Below are 17,967 nucleotides of genomic sequence, written 5' to 3'. Positions count from 1 at the left end.
TACTGCTCCAGGGCGGCTTTTCAGAGCCTCCTAGCTGCCGCAGGTGCCCTCTTCTCCCGGGGACTCGGCCCACCACGCGGAGCTCCGGCGCGCTCCCTGTAGGAATGGCGAGCTCAGCAGAAGGCTCTTCCAAGGCCGGAAGCCCAGCGGGTCAGATGACTCCCGGCATGCAATGCGACCCACCTCTAAGTCGGGTTCCGGCCTTTGGTGCCGTGTGCAGGCTCAGGAGGTGGAGACCCGGCTGGATCTTCGCTGAAGGGGCAGAGCGGAAATGATGCCGGTCACGGCCCCGCCCACCCTGGCGTCGCTTTTACGTCCTTCCTTGAGCGCCGGAAGTGGTTTCTCTGCGGTCAGGACTCTGGCGGTCCGCCCGCCGTCCCAATACCAGAGGCGCTCAGGGTCTCTCGGTGAGAAAGCGAAGGTTTTGGGTCGATGTTGGGGGTCATGGACGGGTGAGGATCCATTAGTGAAAGTGATGGTTACCGAGGGGACCGCAGGAGGGGACGTAGTGGCTGAGGAGACGATGGATACCACTGCTGCCCCCCTGAAAGCCAAGTGTCAAAGGGTCAAATAGTGAGGGGTGCGTTTCTGTAAGAATTCTATACCAGCGTGAGGAGCTGGAACATCATAATGCCAGCCATTTGGGCCCCGATTGTCACTTCCGGCTTTCCTTTTGTGGTTCTTGTGGAGCGGGGCTTTTAGTGGTATATGGGCTCAGAAGGTATGAAGTCGCCCTGTCAGGACAGCGCGAGTACCCTCCTTTGAGGAATTTTGTTTGGCAGCCGGGAGACACCCTTCTGTCACACTGGGGATGGGCGAGAGGAAAATTCACTGAAGAAGTGGATTTTGGCCTAGGATGAGGTTTGTGTAAAACCTCAGAGAATATGTGTTGTAAGAGTTAGAACCCAGTTATTCAAAAAGTGCTCATCTCCTCTTGTGTAACAGGCCTTCTCTTAGGTGCTGCAGTGAACGAATTTGTCCCCTTGAAGTTAACATTGTAGAAGACAAGAAACAAGACTAGAAAGAAAATATACAGTGTATCAGATGACGGTTAAGTTTAAGCAGGGAGAGTAAGCTGGGGAGGGTTGACGGGGGTCCAGGCTGTGTGTGCCTCAGGGCACATCTGTTGGAGTCTCAGGGGGCCATCATCTCTCAGGATTTGTTTTTGAGTTTGTGTGTAGACCGCAACCTGCATGTCACAGGGGCATGGTTTGTGTGATTTTATCGGTCTTTCTGCAGGGTTCTGTGTATATATCTGGGTGGGTTTTTGTGTCTGAGTGGTGGACTGTTGTCTTGGCAGGAGTCTTTGAGTGTGTCTCAGTGCATGGCTGTGATCATCCTCTTTTTGTACGTTTCCCAGTCTGTGTGTACTATAACTGAAACACTCATCAGGCCTGGGTGGACTTATGAGTTGTATTTAATCTTTAATAAGTTGATTGTTGTTAAGAAGATAGTTATTTAATACTAAATTCTTCCAAAACATATCAGATTCATTTGTATTAATTTTGTATAGGCTCCAGTATTTCATAGAGTACTAACTCCTACTTTAACAGCATGGTATCCTGTCTTAGTTTGCCAGGGCTGCTATGACAAATCCCACAGAATGGGTTTACTTTAACAACAGCAATTTATTGGCTTACAGCTTTGGAGGCTGAAAGTCCAAAGTCAAAGTGTTGGCAAGGCCATGATTTTTCCAAATACAGCGTTCTGGTGATGGCAGTCCTCTGTCATGTGGCAATTTTTCACTCTGGCTTCTACTGATTTCCAAGTCTAATTTCCTTTACTTATAATGACTTTAGCCACATTGGATTAAGGCCTGCTCTCATTCAGTTTTGTCAAACTTCAATAAAGTCATCTTCAAAGATCCTTTTTATAAATTGATTGGCACCTGTAGGGCAGGAGGTTTGTACTTGAACTTGCCTTTTGTAGGACATGATTCCCCAGCACATAGCTTAGCAGTTTAGACTACTTCAAAGGATTTTCTCTCAGCCAAATATTTTTCCAAATATCTTAACATTTACTCTAGGTTTCCAATACCTGCAATAGCTCCACCAGATAAACTCTTGAATGATAATTGTCATATGACACAATATTTTAGACAAATTACACAATCGACATCAAAATCAGTCTCACAGGTGCACTGAATGTCAGGTGGTTCCCCATGCCCTGTGAATGGCTGCTTTTCCCATAGGTAATTGTATTAGTTTCCTTAGGGCTGCTGTAACAAAGCACCACAAACTAAGTGACTTAATGCAACAGAACTTTATTTTCTCACAGTTCTGGAGTGGAGAGAGCAGTCTAAAGTCAAGGTGTCAGCAGAGGCAACCTCTCTGAAGGCTTTAGGAGAAGTTCCTTCCTTACCTCCTCCTAGCTTCTGACTGTTACTTGGTTTATGGCACCATAAGACCAGTTTACAAATAAGACATATCTTTTTGGGTGACAAATTCAACCCATAACAGACGTCAAAGAGCAACTACTACATGGCAGGAATATAAACAGTTTATTCTTTAGTAGGAATTTACTCAATTTTTGGAAAATGAGTTTAAATTTCTTGTACTATTTTAGAAAGACTGTTTTCAAACATTTCAAATTCTTGTTTTTACTTGGCTAAAATAAGGTAATGCAAGGAACTAGGAATAATTCCTGCATGAAGACATCTTGATCCCTTGCCAGTTAGACATTCTTTCCCTTCTCTGACTTACCAGAGCTTCGCTGACCTAAGAGAGCCCATGGTTTTTCCTTAGTTATGGCATGTTTCCTATGATATTAACAAAAATTGTGTAAACTACTATTAGCTTGTTGCTTGCTGCACTAAGTATACATTCTAATGTGCTATGATCTGGGGGTTGGCTTGGATTTGTCTATTATAGGCAATGAGTTTCCAAGTCTACTGTGGTGCCTTTGCTTTAGCAGAAAGTGTAGGATAGCTGAATGGACAGCAGCTACCTGGGGTAAGTGTCCTTATGCATAAAAGACCTCAAGAGCGAAGGGAAGCCAGTTGTACAGGTACATTGCAGGCCTTTGTCCCATACAATTTGCTCAAAACATTGTCTCAAGCAAATCATGTAGCCCAGTGCAAAGGAGAGAATTATGCTCTTTGCACCATGAGGAAAATGCTAGATTGTTTCACAGAGGATGGAAATAATAGGATCAATAATCAATACCATTACACTATTGTTTGAGAGCTGGGACTTCATTATGTCTCATAATTAAGGAGACTCTACCCCCAAATTCCTTTCCTTAAGTAGCCCTCCTTTTATGAAATAAAAATGGTATCATAAAATCTTATATGCTTATTTAAGCAATTCTGAGATATCGTTAATCCATGAATATTTTGAAATACATCTGCTTTTTTCGACATAACTACAATGCTATTACCACAGGTAAAAATGAAGTTATTTTATGTGACCTATTTATCTTTTAAAAAAAAAAAAGGGAAAGAAAGAACAATTACCCTTAATATTTAATATTTAATTAAATAATATTTAAATAAATATATAAGTAGTGGTCAATTTCCCTACCTAATGCCATAATTTATATAAAGTTTGCTGTTGGCTCATTTGGGGATTTAGTAAGATTCATATATTTCAATATATTGATTTGTCCTTTGTGTCCGCTAGTGTATTTTAATCTTTATTATCCACATCATATATTTTTCTTTGTAATTTGTTTGTTGAATGTATAGATTACATTGAAAATTTCAAGGAAATGGTTGTTTTTTTAATTATACTGCCCTTGTTTTGAATTAAAGTTGGATTTTAGATTTGGTGGCGGTCAGGTATGACACAAAGGGAAACTGAGACCATAATGCATAAGAAAAGATAGTGTGTAACTCACAGGTCCCAGAGAGAAGGGTGGGCTATAAGGGGTCGATGGGAAGCGTGATCAGCTTAGGGGGCTCAGCCAGCAGGGTGGGGAGCACACAGAGTGAGTGGGACCTGTGGGCTTGTCCCTTTATTGTGTCCAGGAATGGAGCTAGAAGATTTTCTGTGGAAGTCAAGGATTGGTTAGTTTAAAGCAGGAATTCTTAACCTTTTTTGTTCCATGGACCCCTTTGCCAGTCGGATGAAAACCATGGACCCCTTACTCAGTCCACACTATACTGTGTGTTATTTAATAAATATATCACACCTACACCAACACGTCCCCACAAGAATATGTTTTTTTGAATTTCAACTCAAGTTCACAGACGCCTTGTTAAGAAACCCTGGTTAAAGCAAAGGCATATGGAAAAGGAAAGGGCCTGGAGGACTGAGAGCAGTAAGGATGATGAGCTTATCCTTTGGGACCAGCTGTGGGTTTTGGGTGAGGTGTGTGGGTGGCGTGGGTGGTAGCTAAAGATGTGAATTTTTTCTTTTGGGGAGTTTTATGCCCCAGAACTGGAAAGCTGCTTATTAACTAGGCCAGAGGTCAGTGTAGAGGCAGATGGCTTAGCCGAAGTAAGATAGATACCAAGGCAGCATGCAAAAAATTTTTTTAGTTATAACAGCCCTGATGTTATTTCACACCTTCTTTTGTTCCCTGCATTTGATGTTAATTTCAAGTTAGACCTACATACGTGACATATCAAGGTGAAGTTTTTTATTTTCTTTTTTATTTTAATAGCTCTATAACTTTAAGAGAAACTGATAATATATGTAGTGATGGTTTTGAGGAGTGGGTCAAATTAAATTTTACTCTGATTGTGTGTGTGTGTGAATAATAACAAACTTTGCTTTTTTATTGACAAATCCAGTAAGATCTCAGTTCCCCACAAAAGGCAAAGGCTGGCCCTGCCTTTGGTTCTTCCAAACCGTTACTATCTCCTTACATAGGGTTGGCCTATTGACTTTTTTGTTTTGTTTTTTTTGCTTGTTTTTGTTTTTGTTTTAAATTATATTCACCTTTATGCTAACAAAGTCATAAAATGTAAAATTTTCCCATTTTAACCACTGCACTGGGTACAATTCATAATATTAACTACATTCACAATATTGTGCCACCACCATCCAATACCAAAACTTCTCCAGGTATAGAATCTCTGTACCTATTAAGCAATAATTCCCACCCCTCAACCCCTTAGTACTTAGTAACCTGTATCTACTTTCTGTCCATATGAATTTGCTTATTCTAGGTATTTCATACAAGTGAAATCATGTAGTATTTGTCCATTTGTGTCTGGATTATTCCCTTCTACATGATATCTTCAAGGATCATCCATGATGTAGCATGTTTCAGAACTTCATTCCATTTTATGGCTGAATAATATTCTATTGTATGTATATGTATATACCACAATTTTGTGTATCCATTCATTTATTGATGGGCACTTGGGTTGCTTCCACCTTTTGCCTATTGTGAATAATGCAACTATGAACATCATTGTACAAATATGTGAGTCCCTGCTTTCGGTTATTTTACACATGTACCTAGAAGTGTGATTGATGGGTCATATGATAATTCTATGTTCAATTTTAAGAGGAACTGCCAAGTTGATTTTCACAGTGACCACACCATTTTATAATCCCACCAATGTATTAGGGTTCTAATTTCTCTGTTTCCTCTCCAATACTTTTGTTTTTTTAAAAATAATCTCTCCTAGTGAGTGTAAAAAGTGGTATAACACTGTGGTTTTTTTAAGCAGTTTATTCACACACCATGCAACCCATTCAAAATGTACAATCAGTGGCTCTCATTATAATCACAAAGTTATGCTTTCCTTACTACAGTCAATTTTAGAACATTACCATTGCTCCAAAAAGAAACACCCAAAACTCTTACAACCCTTTATTATTGACACTTAGTGGTGTGGTACCTTTGTTACAATATATGGAAGAGTATTAAAATATTAATGTTACCTATATTCCATTGTTTGTATTAGGTATATTTTTTCCATATACCACTACCTTGTTATAGTGGTATACATTTGTTCTAGTTCATGGAAGAATATTCTGTTTGTTCTATTAACCACATTCATTGTTCACAACAGGGTTCACTATTGTATATAATCCCATGTTTCATCTTCTAGCTTTCTTTCTAATGACATACAAGATTCTAAACTTCCCCTTTCAACTACAATCAAACGCACAACTCAGTGCTGTTAATTACATTCATGATAATATGCTCCCATCACCTCTATTCATTTCCAAACATTTACAATCAACTTTATTAAAAATTCTGTACAAATTAAGCATCAGTCTTCTGCTCTCATTCTATCTTCTGTTAACCTGTATTAAAGATATTAACTCCATGAGTTTGTTAACTATATTTAGTTCATATTATTGAAATTATGCAATATTTATGCTTTTGTGTCTGGCTTATTTCATTCAACATGATGTCTCCCAGGTTCATCCATGTTGTATGCATCAGGACTTCATTTCTTCTTACAGCCGAATAATATTCCATTGTATGTATATACCACATTTTGTTTATCCATTCATCTCTTGATGGACACTTGGGTTGTTTCCACCTTTTGGTGATTGTGAATAATGTCACTATGAACATCAGTGTGCAAATATCTGTTCAAGTACCTACTTTCAGTTCTTCTGGGTATATACACTAATAGTGGGATTTCTGGGTCATATGTTAGTTCTGTATTTTCTGAAGAACTGCCAAACTGTCTTGCACAGCAGCTGTACCATTTTACATTGCCACCATCAGTGAATGAGTTTTCTTATTTCTCCACATTGTCTCTAAACGTATTGTTTTCTGTGTCTTTAATTGCAGCCATTCTAATGGGTGTGAAATGATATCCCTTTGTGGTCTTGATTTGCATTTCTCTGATGGCTAATGATGTTGAGCATCTTTTCATGTGCATTCTTGCCATTGTATATCTTCTTTGGAGAGACGTCTATTCAAGTCTTTTGCCCATTTTTCAATTGGGTTGTCTTTTTGTTATTAATGTGAAGGATTCCTTTATACATTTGGATATTAAACCTTTATTGAATATGTGGTTTCCAAATATTTTTCCCATTGTGTAGGTGGTTGTTTTATTTTCATGACAAAGTCATTTGAGAAGCAAAAGTTTTTAAAGTTTATGAGATCCCATTTAACTATTTCTTGTCTTTTTGCTTGTGCTTTGAGTGTAAAGTCCAGGGAACCATTGCCTAACACTAGGTCCTAAAGATGCTTCCCTACATTTTCTTCTAGGAATTTGATCGTTCTGGCTCTTATGTTTATATCTTTGATCCATTTTAAGTTGGTTTTTGTGTAAGATGTGAGGGAGAGCGCATCCTTCATTCTGTTATAAATGGAGAACAAGTTTTCCCAGCACCATTTGTTGAAGAGTCTGTTCCTTTCTAATTGAGTGGTCTCTGTCCCCTTGTCAAAAATCAGTTGGCCATAAATGTGAGAGATGATTTCTGAACTCCCAATTTGATTCCATTGGTCAATATTCTGTCCTTGTGCCAGTACCGTGCTGTTTTGCTTACTGTGGCTTTGAAATAAATTTAAGATTGGGATGTGTTCATCTTCCAGCTTCTTTTTCAAGATGGCTTTAGCTATTCAGGGCCCCTTGCCCTTCCAAAATATTTGATGTTTGGCTCTTCCATTTCTGCAAATAAGGTTGATGTAATTTTGAGTGAGATGGTGTTGAATCTATAAATTGCTTTGGGTAGTTGCCCTGAGAGCCTGATGAAGCTTCTCACCCCTTTTCTCCCCTGTCTGGGGCAGGGGAACTGCAGATGTGGGCAGCAGTCTATGCTGTGCAGGTCCAAAATGACCACGGTTGCCCAGGTAGAGTGACATAGCACCAGCCCCACTCCTCCCCTGCCAGGGGAGGGGATAGACCCTCTGGAGTGCCCAAAAATCTAATCCATGTGGGTCAAATGTACCTCCAGTTGCTCTGAGATGCTGAGGGAGTACTGTCCCTCCTGCCCTTTAGGGAGTGAGGATGGAACCACAGGTGCCCAACAGTTCAGTCATTTAGGCCAGAAGTTCCTGCCACTGCCTAGAGAGGCTGAGGAATTACCAACCCCCTCCTGTCCTATTCGGTGGGGATGGATTCATAGACTCCCAACAGTTCAGTCCTTGTAGGCCAGAAGTACCTGCCCTTGCCCAGAGAGGCTGAGGAAACACCAGTCCCCTGCTGCCCTATTAGGGGGTGTTGGTGGATCCACAGGCACCTATCAATTCAGTCCTTGTAGGCTGAAAGCAAGCTGCCATTGCCTGATGAGGCTGGGGAATCACCAGTACCCTCCTATCCTATTTGGGGTTGGTGGTGGGTTCATGGGTGTCCAACATCCAGTCTGGGCAGGCCAAAAGTGCCTGTCATTGCCCAGAGAGGCTGAGGAAACACCAGCCCCCTGCTATGCTATTAGAGGGTGGGGGTGGATCCACAGGCACCCAGTACTTCACTCTGTGTAGGCCACAGGTACTTTCCATTGCCTGGAAAGGCTGAGGAAACACCAGCCCCCTCTTATCCTGTTGGAGGGATACCCACCAGTCTAGTTCTTGCATGCCAAAGGACCTGCAGCTTCCTGGAATGTCTGAGGAAACACGGCTTCCCTCTTATCCTACTTGGGGATGGGGATAGGGATGAAGCAACAGTTGTCCAACTAGTCAGTCTGTGTGGGTCAAAAGCACCTGCAGTTACCCAGAGAGGCTAGGGAAACACTGCCCCACTCTTGTTCTATCAGGGATGTGGGTGGTGCCACAGGCACCCAATAGTCAAGTTCATGCAGACCAAAAGGGCATGTCATTGCACAGACAGGCTGAGGAAATACCAGTTCCCTCCTATCTATGGGAGGGGGGTGGCCATGGGTGGAGCGACAGGTGTCCAAGTATCCAGTCTGCGCACGCTAAAAGTGCCTGCAGTAGCCCAGAAAGGCTGAAAAAAACACCAGCCCCCTCCTATCCCATGGGAAAGGAGGGGTAGACATGAGATTGAAGGTGCTCAACAAACCAGTTTTTGAGAACCAAAAGGACCTGCAGTTGCTCAGAGAGGCCAAGGAAACACAGCTCCTATCCTATCCTCTTAGGGTGTGGGGATGGAACAAGTGTCCAACTATTCAGTCCGTGCTGCTGGCTGAAAGTACCTGGAGTTAGCAAGAGAGGCTGGTGCAGGTTTTGACAGTTTCCTCCTTTCTGGAGGTAGAACTGGAGCAGTGGAAAGAAAGAAGTCAGTCTCTACTGTCTCTGTGATTTGCCAGTTTCCTCCTTGCTGGAGGTGGGGCTGGAGCCTAGGCTAGGGCTGCAGTAGAAAGCAGTGGAAAGAAGTCAGTCACTACTGTCTCTGTGATTTTCAATCAGCTGTGCTTCCCCTCATGCCAGGGATGGAGTTAAAATGGTGACTACCAGCCTCCTTCTGACATGAACAGGTTCAAACTTTAGCTGTTCTTAAGATTATTCTTTAGCCAGCCTAATTTACTAATAAGTAGCCAAAGTCAGGTCAACCGTCTCTTTCTTCCCCATTTTTGGGAAATGGAGCTTGCAACTCCCAATCAAGGAATAGCTCCCCCTGCAGCTTGTGCCTCCAGTGGAGGATGTGCACCAGCTACTGTAGCATGGAATGTTCTACTCGTGCAGCTTAACTGCAGGTGGGCAGTCTCCTCCTTCCATTCTTTCAAGGATGTTGCAGTATGCTCTTCTGGTCTCCTGGGCACCTGAAACAGGTACTTTAGATAGCACTGGGTGATAACTAATGTCCTGTAGGATGAGCTGACTTGTGGAGCTCCTTACTCAGCTGCCATTTTGCCCCTCCTACCTCTTACCCTCATTTTTAAAAAATTATTTTAATTGTCTCTTTAAAAGATACATAGATCACAAAAAAATGTTACATTAAAAAATATAAGAGGTTCCCACATATCCCACACCCCACACTCCCACTCCTCCCCCCTCAACAACCTCTTTCATCATTGTGGCACATTCATTGCATTTGGTGAATACATTTTGGAGCACTGCTGCACTGCATGGATTATAGTTCACATTGTAGTTTACACTCTCCCCCAGGCCATTCAGTGGGTTATGGCAGGATATGTAATATCCAGTATCTGTCCCCTGCAATATCATTTACGACAACACTAAGTCCCAAAAATGCCCCCACATCACATCTCTTCTTCCCTCTCCCTGCCCTCAGCAACTACCATTTGCCCTCATTTTTGAAAGACAGTTTTGCTGGATATAAAATTCTTGGTTGCCTGTTACTTTCTTGTTTTTTGATAAAGAATCAGCACTTAATCTTATGGTGGCTACCTTGTAAATGACACACTGCTTTTGTCTTGCAACCTTCAGGATTCTCTCATCTTTGGTATTCAGTAGTTTGATTATGTGTGTCTTTGTGTGGATCTTTGATTTTATCCTGTTTCTTTCTTCCCAAAGACTGGCTGCCAACAATCATTGACTCCTCTACCACATGGGACAGCACATGGTGACATCTGCTGGTATCACCCTTCTTTTCTGGGTTTCCTGGCTTTCAGCTTCTTATTTTGTGGCTTTCTTTCTCTTTGTCTGAACTTAATTCTCTATAAAGGACTCCAGTAAGAGGTTTAAGTCCCACCCTGGGGCATGCCTTAACTGAAGTAACCTTATCAGAAAGGTCCTACTTACAATAGTCTTACATCCAAAAGAATAGAATAGCTTCAAGAACATGATTTTCTCTGGTATATACAGTTCCAAACTATCACAGCTCCTCAGACTGATATCTGTTTTATCTTCAAATTCACTGATTATTTTGCTCCCTCATTCTTCTATTGAATCCCTCTAGAGATTTTTTATTTCAAATTTTTGTGGTCTTTAGCTCCAGTATTTTTTTTTTCCTTGCTTTTAATAAATTCTGTCTTTATTTAAATTCTTATTTTGTCCCTATATTGTTTTCCCCATTTTCCTTAGTTCTTTTTCCATGTTTTCCTTTAAGAAGACCCTTTTAAAGAAACAACTTTATCTGGTACATCCAAGGTCTGGTCTTCTTTGTGAACGATTGCTGATGTTTTATTTTTGCTCTTTGGATGGGTCAGAGTTTCCTGTTTCTTTATAAGTTTTGTCATCTTGTGTTTCACACTGGACATTTTAAAACATTAATTCTCAAATTTAGTCCTTAGGATGTCTGTTCCTTAAGTTTGTGTCCAGCTAGTATTATAAACGAGATTTCATTGAAATCCAGGAGTTTAAAAAAACCAACAGACAAAACATCTTTCACAATCCTTGCATTTTATTTTATTTTCTTATTTTTTTAAAGATTTATTTCTTTCTCTCCCCTCCCCCCCCCCACCCTGGTTGTCTGTTCTCTGTGTCTATTTGCTGCATCTTCTTTGTCCACTTCTGTTGTTGTCAGCAGCACGGGAATCTGTGTTTCTTTTTGTTGAGTCATCTTGTTGTGTCAATTCTTCGTGTGTGTGGTACCATTCCTGGGCAAGCTGCACCTTCTTTTGCGCTGGACCGCTCTCCCTATGGGGCTCACTTCTTGCACGTGGGACTCCCCTATGCGGGGGACACCCCTGCATGGCATGGCACTCCCTGTGCGTATCAGCACCGCGCATGGGCCAGCTCCACATGGGTCAAGGAGGCCCAGGGTTTGAACCGCGAACCTCCCATGTGGTAGACGGACACCCTAACCACTAGGCCAAGTCCACCGCCCAATCCTTGCATTTTAGATCTGCATTTTAGATCTGTGTTGGCTGGTTCTCTCCTTCAGAACTTAGCCATGCTAACAGTGAGCCTGATGAACAGCCCAAGGCAAAAGAATATGGTCATCTTCAGTCTTTTTTGAGCATATGTCTTGTCTTGTTCATGTGCTTCTGGTCTTAGGAATTCCCCTATTTACATAGATCCAAGTGCCCCTCTTCTCCTTCTGAAATAGTCTTCCCCCTAATCTCACGTACTCTAATATGCATCTTAAAACCAGTATTCCTTTGCCCCAGGCTACTGCAATTCGAATGTTTCTTATAGTTGCTTCTGTAGCAGAGCAAGATCCAGGATGGCAAACCACAGAACAGTGTGCTGCTTCAGTCTTTTTTTTCCAGACTACCAGATAGATTGGTAGAGATATACCACCACCCTGGTATGTGCATATTGTTTATTCTGCTTCCTCAAGAATCAGGACCAGGAACCTGCACTGAGAACACAGGCTGGCTTTAGACTGAGCCAGGGAGTTGGAAGGACCAGCAATGGTACTAGGATTTCCCTACTCCTTTTAAGTTGCCTTTTTCTTAATTTGGTACTCCCCTTTATCTGTTTTCTGGGGCTCCTAAAAAGATGTTCTGCCAGTTTTACTAATTGTTTAGAGATTCTGTGGGGGAATGGAACCCTGGGTCATCTTACTCTACCATCTTCATCTCCAGGTGATGTTTTAATGAAAATAATTCATATATTGTATTGTGTATATTGAACAGCTGGCCCATGGAGTCTGGTGGTCTCTCCTTTTGTTATGTAATTAGGCTTTGAAGACCATTACTTAGACTGTTTTTAATTCTCTGGAAAAATTACTTAAGACAGGGATGTCTTTCTATTATATGGAGCCTACCTCTCTTGAAAATCTACCTGGATGCTGGTGTTATCTTGGTGGGTCATTGTTAAATACTGCTTAAATTGGTATAAAGAACTAGGGATATGTAGACTCTTTACTCAAATTATTTTTCCCCAGGAATATATGCATTTCAAATAAATATTTGTTGGTTTATAAATGTTATATAATTTTAATTTGGAATGCTTAGAATTTTAATTTTAAATGTTTAGAATTTAATCTTTTTGAGCCTATTTTATTTCCAGTCACCTGTTGTATACTTAGAATTTCATTTATTTTAGCTATTACCTTTATTATTTTCTCCACATTAGTTTGGATTTTTCTATTTTTTTTAAAACTTCAAGTTTTGTGAATTTAATCTAATAACAATCAGTCCTGATTCTTTCCTGAGGTAATCATTTACATCTCTATATTATCTTTTGGACACCTGTGTGCATGTGTGTGTGTGTAACAAGGTGGAGAAAAACCAACATTTATTCATCACAGATGGTGGTGGCGGTGGCGGTAATGCTGATGTTCACAGTTTTAATGGTGATGATGGCAGCTGACATCTATTGGGTGCTCTCTGTGTGTCAGACACTGCTAAAAATCCATGTACATCATTCATTTAGTCTACATGGTAACTTTGTGAGGCATATGCTATTTTTATCCCTGCTTTTCAAATGAAGAAAATACCTTATTTTGGTATTTGACTTATTATGAAATCTCATCAGGGTCACATAGTAAGAGGTGGAGCCAGAATCTCAATTTAGTAGTCAGAACCCAGCTTTTGAAGCTTAGTACCGAGCATCTGTCTCCTTGCTAAAGAATTGACATATGCTTTTTCTCAGTTAACATAATGGATAATATAAGCCATATTTAGGGGCTGCAAAAAACAAGACTCAGAGAAATCATTGTTCTTGAGCAAGATTTCTTGCTATTAAGTAACTTGTCTAGAATTTGAACTGCAGTTCCAAATTCTGAGCTCATCCGACCATACCATGTGTGGCAGTTTGAGATTATGAATTCCAAGAAGATTATGTTTGTAAATTGGTCTCTTCCTCTTGGTATGATCCCCTTTTATCGTATTAGATTCATCTGAGGTGTCTTTGATTCAATTATATTAAGATTATGGCTTTGATGCGGCCATATCAATAGGATGTAACTCCAGTTGGTACCCTTGGTGGGCGGATATAAATGAGCACTCACTCAAGAAGACACACGGAAGAAGATATACAGAGGAAGAGAGAGAGCTCCATAGACATGGCAGAGGAGAGAACTTTGATCCTACAGCCCCTTGGAAGAGAGATGAGCCATTTACCTGATACTGTACAGCACCGAGAAAGTCCAGAAAGAAACAAGCCCTATCCCAGTCTGGACCTGAGAGAGATGGAGGATGAACCCTCACAGAGATCAGCAAGCATCTTGTTTTAATGTGTGGCAGCTGACTTTGGTGAGAAATCAACCTTGAGTTGGATTCTTTAGGGCCTTGTAATTGTAAGATTTTATCCCAAATAAATATTTCATATAAAAGTCAGCAAATTTCTGGTACTTTACATCAGTACCCCTTTGGCTAACTAATATACCATGCTATGTCCCTTTAAGACTCAGCCATGACTTGGAGTGCTGGATGGGGAGCATCAAACATGGAATAGGCTGATGCCCCATGAAACAGTTCAGCTTGTATGATTGTCTCAAGCTGTATAGACTTCTAAAAATGGATGTTTTGATACATTGATCGGCAAATGGTGTAGTCATCTTTGTTTTCTAAAAGAATTTCAATCTTAAACTGATGTTTGCTATTGTCCCAGTGAATGGCTATAGTCACCTTTAGTTCAGTTGAGCACATGAAATACAACCTGCACAAAGGGTAGCAAACACCATAGGGAATTTTCTCAAGGAGCCTTCCAATAATTCTCTACATTTCTCATTATTCCTGGAATATTTCATTTATCTTTAATTCACCAGTTCACAAAATAGATTTGCAAGACTGAATTTTTAAATGGGTATTATGTGGTTTTGCATGGCAGGATGTATTATATACTACTGTACTGATATAAAATGTGGCAAAATATACAGTATGTTCTTTAATCATAAAATACATTTGTATTGGTCAGCCAAAGGGGCGCTGATGCAAATTACCAGATATCTGTTGGCTTTTATAAAGGCTATTAATTTGGGGTAAAAGCTTACAGTTACAAGGCCCTAAAGAATCCAATTCAAGGTACCATAAAAGGTACTTCCTCACCCAAAGTCTGTTCCCACATGTTGAAGCAAGATGGCAGGCGATGACTTGCAAGGGTTCAACCTTCCTCTCTCTTTTTTTTTTTTTTTTTTTTTTTTTTACCTTTTATTTTTTTATTTTTATTTTTTTTAAAGATTTATTTATTTATTTAATTTCCCCCTCCCCTGGTTGTCTGTTCTTGGTGTCTGTTTGCTGTGTCTTGTTTCTTTGTCCGCTTCTGTTGTCGTCAGCGGCACGGGAAGTGTGGGCGGCGCCATTCCTGGGCAGGCTGCTCTTTCTTTTCACGCTGGGCGGCTTTTCCTCACGGGTGCACTCCTTGCACGTGGGGCTCCCCCACGCAGGGGACACCCTTGCGTGGCACGGCACTCCTTGCGCGCATCAGCACTGCGCATGGCCAGCTCCACACGGGTCAAGGAGGCCCGGGGTTTGAACCGCGGACCTCCCATATGGTAGACGGACGCCCTAACCACTGGGCCAAAGTCCGTTTCCCCTTCCTCTCTCTTTTAAGGCTCTGTGGACCCAGCTCCTTCCTATCTCAGCTCTAGGCTGGAGGGTTTGTTCTTTCTGGGCTCAGCTGCTCTGTTCTCTTCGTGAGGTTAGCTATAAAATTATCAGGCAAATAGCTCATCTCTCTCAAGGTCCCTAGCATCAAGTTTCCTCCTCTTCTGTGTCTATGGCACTCTCTCTATTCCTCTGTATCTTCTTCTGTGTATCTACTTCTGTGAGAGTCTGTTTTATATAGCCCACAAAGCAGGCAGGGACTCAAACTGAGCTGTCCTAATGATGTGGTCAAATCAAAGCCCTAATCTTAACATAATTTAATCGAAGTCATCTCAGCTGAATCTAATACAATCCAAGGGGATCACACCCAGAGGAACAGACCAGTTTACAAACATAATCAAATATCTTTTTTGGAATTCATTAAAAAAATATGAAATTGCTACAGCATGAAAATGAATAATTCTCAGAATGTTGATGTTTCCAGAAGCCAAATCCATGTTAATTAAAGTTTGGCCATCCCTCATTCCACCAACACTACCCATTCAGAATATATAATTTATAAAACCACTTGACCATTTCCCACTCTTCACCTCCTTTTTTGCCTCCCTGTATGTATCAAAGGTCAGACATCTATCTGAAAAAACAAGGTGGAAAACACCAGGCAAGGAGAAGTATTGCAAATATTGGCAGTATAGATATGGCAAGCATATATAGTTCAAACATTAGGAATACAGCCTTTGCAAGAAGACATGGTGCAAACATTGGGAATGTGGCTTCAGAAATGAAGAAAAGCAAAAAGGAAAGTAGATAGTTTAAGGGTAAAGGAGACAAAAAGGACAGGTACCTACTCAGATTTGTGCTATCAAGCTACTGGCCCGTGTACTTATTACCACTGGGATCCACACTGGGCTCCCAAAATGTGTCACTGTTGGATGAGGCCTGTGATCCATGGGGAGCTTCTTGCTTCTCACTTTTGCTGAGGCTTTTAAAGTCTTTGAAGATATCATCTTTAGTGGGATCGCTGGCATGGGACACAGATGATATGGATGGAGAACTCTGTCTAGGGGCTAGGGATGGAAGTGAGTCGATTTGATGGTGTTGTACAAGTCACGGCTCACATTCATCTGAGAGAAGTCTAAGTCATCTCGGTTGTCCATATCCTGTGCTATCTCCAAGTCACTGAAGTAACTGGAAAGGGCCTCTGATGTTCAGGTAAGGGAGGGCTGGTTGAGTTTCCAGGTGGGCATGAAAGGAGGCTGGGCTATCTGGGACTCCTTAAACATTTTCTGCCTCATTTTCTGCCTGAACTTGTCATTTTGTGGACTTTAGCTGTTGTTGTGGCTGGGACAGTTTCAAGGTGGATGAGGGAGCCTTGGAACATCATGGCTGACAAAGCCCTCACAGGTTGTGTAGGCATGAAGGCAGCTGGCGGAAACTGCCCAGCAACAGCTGGCCAGGGCTGCTGAGTGGTAGGGAAGAGACTCAGCTGGTCCCATGCGATGGGCTGAGTGCCCTGCATCATCTGAACGACTGGTGGCTGAGCACCCATAATGGTTTGCTTTTGCATGTGGGGCTGCTGGCCCCAGCATGGGAAGATGGTGCTCATGGTGACACAAGCTGAAGGCACAGCAGCAGTGCTGAAAGGTGCAGAACCAAACATGTCTGTGCTTGCCAGAAGTGTCTGAGATGAAGATGGGATAAAGGCATCATCTGGAATTATAAAAGTAGGGGGATGGTTATATCAGAAAGGGTGGACTTAACCCCCAGAAGTTCTAATTGGGTCATAGTCTTTGTTGCCTCAAATCCATTGGTAGATTTCTTTTTGGTGTGGCTGCAGCAAACCATTCTTCAAAATCCTTAGAACAATGGCCATTATTTAAAGATTAACTTTTTGGCACATCTTAAATACCTTTCTTTGGGCTGATGGGAACCTATTCCACAGCTTGTTCACATTTATTCTTTTGTGTCTTTCTCCCCAGTTCTTGTCTTTGCTTCAACTCATAAATGAGTTGGAAGAGATCTCTCAAGTCCAGAATAACAGGCTCATCCACCTGGGCTGTTTTTATGTCCACAAATTTACGATTCTCTTACTTCCCACCAAGGTATGCAAAGACCTGCTGGCCTGTGATGTCCTCTCGCAATGTAGGAAATTTCTTGAACAGCGTGGTGCTTCTCGTCAAAGATTTTGATTCCTTGAAAGGAGATGGTTCAAAAGATTTTCTTTTTGTGTTCTCCTTTGGAACAAATGCCAGCAACAAGGCCCTTGAGTTTCATCATGGCTAGAACTTGTCTCCCACAACTGCAGAGACCTCATTAGTCTCCATCCATTTGGCCTTGTACTGGAACCCTTCACCTTTAAACTTCATTAAAGTGGCTTCATTGCAATCCTGACTTTCCTTTCTAGTCTTTTTTTCTTTTATTTTTTTTAAAAAAGTTTAAAGATTTCTCTTATTTATTTCTCCTCACCCCCTCATTGCTTTTCACTTGCTGAGTCTATTCATCTTCCCCTCTAGAGTCTATTAGCACTGGTTTTCACAGCTTCTGGAAGTTCTATCTCAGATGACATTCTGCTAAATTCTTGGTACTCTTCGTACAGATCCAGGGCCCCAGACAGGCTCATTGACTCCCAAGCCACACATTTCATTCATTCCTTTCAAAGACTTGGCTCACTGAGAGCATCCTCCTCTCCTGCTACAGCTACCTAAGGAGTGGCTCTCCATGCCCAGGGGTGGCAGAACTCAGGCAGGCTCTCCAGTCCAGCCAAGCTTCATGACTGTGCTGGCCAAATCTTCTCTCCGAAAAGTTT

The 17,967-nt window shown here is 41.5% G+C and overlaps 1 pseudogene; it reads right to left on the bottom strand.

The window, feature by feature from the left end:
* Positions 1-222: 222 nt before the first annotated feature.
* On the bottom strand, positions 223-17,727 carry LOC101447094 (disabled homolog 1-like; annotated as a pseudogene).
* Positions 17,728-17,967: the final 240 nt, after the last annotated feature.

The sequence above is a fragment of the Dasypus novemcinctus genome, chromosome 30 (genome assembly GCF_030445035.2).
Source record: "Dasypus novemcinctus isolate mDasNov1 chromosome 30, mDasNov1.1.hap2, whole genome shotgun sequence".
NCBI classification, from domain to species: Eukaryota; Metazoa; Chordata; class Mammalia; order Cingulata; family Dasypodidae; genus Dasypus; species Dasypus novemcinctus.
Note: the sequence above shows the minus strand (reverse complement) of the source record. Positions and strands in the feature narration are given on the sequence as shown.